Raw genomic sequence first — 6,000 nt, forward strand, 5'->3', positions numbered from 1 at the left:
AAGCTCCAATAGCCAAGTGGATACGAATAAAGGGATTTATTAAATAAAATAACAATATAACAAAGTATTATAAAAAGTGGTATAAAAATACAGGGCACAACGCGTTTTGACTCTAAGTCTTCTTCCAAGGTGCATACAGTCCGAACGGTTTCCAACTCTTTAAATAAGTCCGGTGATGCCGGCATTCCCGGGCAAATTTTTCAATTCACTTCCGTATTGTGACGTCACTTCCGGGTTCCTTCGACGTGACTTGCGTCGGTGACGTCATTACGGATAAGTTCGTGTTCAGTCTTTAGCTCGGATACTGCTATACTTTGGCGCCATCTTTGAAGGCGGCAACTTATTTTATGAAGTCCACTTATTAGTAGGGAAAAATTAGAACCATTAGAAATCGTCAATCCACATCTTTATGTGCAAATATACAAATTAAAATACAATCAACAGAATGTACATCCAATTCAGAGGTTGTATCAATATATTCTACAACATAAGTGGAGAACACATGTGGGGAGACGGTTTTGCCCAAAAGGTTCTAAAAGATGGATAAAAAGTATATATATATATATACAAATTTTATAAAAAAAATTTTTTTAATAAAATTTAGAATAACAAAAAATTAATAAAACAGGTGCAAAGGGCAAAAATGGTACAAAGGGAAAAATATATATATAGAGGCTTGAAGGGCTGATCTACTAAATAAAGGCTGCCATCTCGAAGTCCACGTTGAGTCCACCCGGAGTCAATGTCTCCAGATCAAAGATCCATCTCATTTCGCTACGACTCAACGTGGACTCGATTTGGCCTCCCCTCCAATGGGGTTTGATGGTCTGAATCCCATAGAAATTCAGCCCTGCAGGATTCCCGCCATGGGCATTCAAAAAATGTGAAGAAACACTGTGTTTTAAAAAACCTCTCCTTATGTTGTAGATGTGCTCACTTATTTTTAAATTCCTCGCTGTTTTCCCCACATATTGGAGTCCACAGGGACATGTGAGCAAATACACCACATTTTTGGTGTGACAAGTAATAAAAGAGTTAATCTTAAAATTAACAGAGCCAATCCTCGATTTAAAGACTTCTATTCTTTTGGGTTTCTTTTCAAGATTTCTACAGCCCATACATTCCCCACAGTAATGAAAACCTTTCTGTAGAGCTTTATGGGAGGTTAAAAAATTCTCTTTGGGCTTAGGTAATTCTAAATGACTCAAAGTCAATTTTTGTTTTAGATTACAGGCTCCTCTAAAAATTAATCTGGGTCTATCATTGAGGTAGGGTAGAATTTCTTCATCCTGTTGCAGGATGTGCCAATGCTTGTTAAAAATTATTTTTAATTTCCCGTGATCTTGATTATAATTACATATGATAGGTATTTTGTCATCTTTCTTCTCTAATGATGTTTTGGGTTTATACTTCAATAGAGTGTCTCTTTCCATGTCCCTAACTTGTTTTATCTCCTGATCCAGAAGACTGTCACAATATCCCCTACTTACAAATTGTTGTTTTAGAATTTGAGTTTGAGAGTCAAAATCTCCTATTTCTGTACAATCGCTGGGGACAAGCTGAGAGTTGGTAGGAGTGTCTCCAATACCCTGCAAGGTGACGCCAGCCTGTGACATGCCCCTGACTGATACACAAGGTAAGCCCGACACCTGGACACCAGTTCACATTCGATAAGAGTTGGGTTCTGGCTAGGTTCTCCTCACTTAATAAAGTACAGAGAGTCATCTTGTTCACTGTCAGAGTCTTCCCATGCAGGCGCCATCTTTAAAGGCCGCTGTAGTGGTGTAACTCAGATCAAAGCACCAATGTCTTTAGAGCAAGAACCTGTATCACTCCTGCACAATTTTCCTCTTTCCCATAGTAAGTATAAGACGTATTTGGTGAAGTCAGGCTGAAAATTTTGAGATCTCTCTCAGGAGCTCCCAGCATGTGCGTCTGCTTCGTTTAGTGGCTAGCTCGGCCCCCCAATTCTTTTTTTAACATATTGAAAGTGAGCAAATCTCACCCAGCCTGCCTCCAAATATTTAAATTCAGTGTTAATTTTGGTTTGATAAATATCTATCAGAATATGGAAGTGTATTTGGTTATTTTGCTTAGAGTCAGGTCATTTTAATTATATTGTGGTATTTAACTCCTGCTCTCCTGGATACCTGCTCAGGTGATGAGTTTGCAAATGCATGATGAAAATTACATGAAGCTAACTGCTTTTTCTGTTGGCGACGGTTCTTCTGGACACTAAAATGTGCCAACATCAATGGAGAGGCAATTGGATTAAAACATTACAATTGTAATAAAAAATCTAGCAACTATCATAGGGAAAAAACCCAGGCTAACAAACAAAGCCTAGATGTCAGTGCCACAACGAACAACTGCAGAACTGAAAGGAAAAACATTCACATACTGTACACTAACAATATTAAATACATTAGAATAAAACAATGGCTCTCCATGTGGGACTTCAAAGTGAGAGTGGGCCTAACAAATTACCATTTTCATTATTATTATTATTATTATTTATTTTTGTATTTATATATTGGCAACATGTTCTGCTGCGCTGTACAGTAGAGTGAACACAGACAAATAATTTACACATACAGCTACAAAAAAGAACCGAAGACCCTGCCCATGAGCTTACAATCTAGCAAGACCTTCAGACCCTTATTAATTAGGGGCTCTGATGTATAGCCATTTTTTCCCTGTGTTTGGTGAAAGGAAATAAAAATTGAGTAGAAGCCCAGGGTACTGGTTTACTTCTAGCCCACCAATATTATCCATGATTTCTGGGTTGAGGAAATGGCCCTTCAGGCACCTTCCTGGTCTTTATTATCCTCCACCTCATACCAAAATCGAAAATTTGGCTACACAACCATTCAATGTAAAATCCCAAAATAAAATTTTCCAGCATACATCAATAGGCGAAAAAGTACTTAAGATCTGTTGAGGTCCACACAGCAAGCTGAACAATGTTTCAACCCAACAATAGGTCTTTCTCACATTCCGCTTGTGAAAGACCTCTTGTTAGGTCGACATGTTTCTCAGCTTGCTTTGGGGTCATCAATACATTTTGGAGTGCAGTTTCATATATTGATATGTGTTGCAAACATGATTCTTTTAGAATTTCACAGCAGATAGGGAGAAACATGGAGCAATGTGTCAAACTGGGGGGAAAGAGGTTCATGGGATTATTGAGGATCTGCTTTTAATTGGTTTCATTGTGATTGCTCCTTATTTAGCAATTTGGCTTGATAAATCTCTCAAAAATGCTTTGATTTTATACTGTGGGATACATTTTAAAATGCTTTAATATTATGAAAATATTGAAATTTGGTAACAATGTGATCTTTTTTTTAATATATTGTTTATTTACATGATATATTTTTCAATATTTAGATTTTTTTTGTAAGTGTATCCAAACATATTAAATCATTTGAAAAGTTTAGCCAAGAATATTATAACGAAGTCATAGTAAGAAAAGTTTTAAAAAGGTTTATATATATATATATAGTGACTGACATGAAAAGATTCCTTAATGTCACACTCCTATAAGTTATATTAGGGGGAAAAAAAAATTCTGGCAATTTTTACCTCCATTATTATTATTATTATTATTATTATTATTGCCATTTATATAGCGCCAACAGATTCCGTAGCGCTTTACAATATTTTGAGAGGGGGGGATGTAACAATAAATAAGACAATTACAAGAAAACTTACAGGAACAATAGGTTGAAGAGGACCCTGCTCAAATGAGCTTACAGTCTATAGGAGGTGGGGTATTAGAAACATTAGGATAGGAAATATCAAGTAGGAGTGAAGCAGAGCTGGAGGAGAGAGCAAAGCACTATCCCATAGGGACAGGTATGTAAGGGAGAGATTACTCTGGGAGGCCATACGCTTTCCTGAAGAGATGGGATTTAAGGCCCTTCTTAAATGATTGAAGACTAGGGGAGAGTCTGATGGCAGTAGGCAAGTTATTCCATAGGAGAGGAGCCGCCCGTGAGAAGTCCTGCAAGCGTGAGTTGGCCGTACGGGTGCGAGCAGCGGTCAGGAGGTGGTCGCGGGCAGAGCGGAGGGTACGAGGAGGGGCATACCTCTGGATCAGTGAAGAGATATAAGAGGGGCTGGAATTGTTCAGTGCTTTAAATGTATGGGTTAGCACTTTGAATTGACTCCTATAGGATACAGGGAGCCAATGTAAGGACTGGCAGAGGGGCGAGGTGTGAGAGGACCGACTGGATAGGAAAATCAGTCTAGCTGCAGCATTCATTACAGACTGTAGCGGGGCAGTACGGCTTTTGGGGAGACCAATCAGGAGAGGGTTACAGTAATCCATGCGGGAAATTACTAGAGCATGGACAAGCTCCTTGGTAGCATCTTGCGTAAGAAAGGGGCGGATGCGGGCTATGTTTTTGAGTTGGAACCTACAGGACTTGGCAACAAACTGGATGTGAGACTCAAAGGTGAGACCAGAGTCAAGTATGACGCCAAGACAGCGCGCTTGTAGGGATGGACTTATGTGGATATCACTGACTTGAAGGGAGAGTGAGAGAGGAGGATCAGTATTAGGAGGAGGAATTGAATATGGAAAATATTATTTACGGTATATCGTCAGCAGTTATTATTTAATTTGTTTTAATCTATTTTATTCTTGTACTCTGAATAAATTTACATATATTCTTTTACTGCTTTTCAGTTGACTTCTGTGTGATAATTTAAAATTAACTAAGGGACAAATCTAAAGGAAAATGTTACCTTTAGGAAATAGCCCCATAATGTGTATTTTTCACATCTCCGTACCAACATTTCTGAGTTTAGTTTAGTCTCCACACATTGCATGGAGGAGCTGAACACTCTCCATAGAGATGTACCTATTCAATGCATCTCTGAGGAGATGCTGATTTGCCGCGCATGCGCAATAGCCTCCCAGTACTTTCTTATAGAAAAACGATTGCCTGAGATCATCAAAATTGTTGATCTTGGCCATGGAGCTGGGCCCAGCCCCAGCATGACCAGCTCTGCGGGGAGAAGGTAAGTTTAATCTTCTATTAAACTCCACAGAGAGGAGGCCAGGGATCTAAAAATCTATTGTGTCAGGAATACGTTTGGATTCATAACACTATAGCGTTCCCTTTAAGTAACTTTCTGATGTATTTCTGAGATTCTCAAAATACCATATTGCCTTTTTGTAAACCTTTGAATAACAAGTGTATCTCTTTCACCAACAAAGTTATATTTTTAACGATGAAAGCGAAGCCGACATTATAACTTCTTCGTTCTTCTTGAGCATGATTAAAAATAAGAACTTTTAAAACCCTACATGCATGTCGGCATCAAGAACTATACACCTCCACACTAATTACCATCTGGTTAAAATGATGAAAAGCTTTCATGATCTGTTTCTTTTTTTTTTTTATTCTTTCTTTCTTTTTTTTTTTAAACCTTTTTTGTTTCATTTTAGTTTTTCTTTTTTTTTTTTTGTCAATCTTTCTTTTATTAGAGGCAAATAAGATGGGATACAAAAGAGAAATTGGGGGAAACGTTCACATGAATTACAGTACAGGGTCAGTACAGCAAGATTAAATGACATTTCCTGAATTGCGGTGCCTCAATTTTTTTTTTTTAAATGTTTGTCGTTAAAACCTTAGTTAGGGAATACAGGCTATGGATCATAAGATCCGGTAGGTGACATGCTAACATATTAGAGGTCCTACAGTTGGTGTTACATGTGTATATAAGAAGCTCCCAGGTTAAAGTAACAGCGGTGGAACATTTGGTTAAATGTTATAAGTATCGATCAGTTAAATAAAATGCAGGCTATGGATCTGAAGATCCGGTTGGGAACATGTTAAAATATTAGAGGTCAAACAGTTGGTTTCACATGAGTAGACAGGAGGCTAACAATGTAAATCAAAATAGGCAGAAAAGTAGAGAACTTACAGTGCCTGACATATCACTACTCAAAAAAGGTACAGTAATGCTTACAATGTGATTTGCAGAACT

The sequence above is a fragment of the Pelobates fuscus genome, chromosome 8 (assembly GCF_036172605.1).
Source record: "Pelobates fuscus isolate aPelFus1 chromosome 8, aPelFus1.pri, whole genome shotgun sequence".
Taxonomy (NCBI): domain Eukaryota; kingdom Metazoa; phylum Chordata; class Amphibia; order Anura; family Pelobatidae; genus Pelobates; species Pelobates fuscus.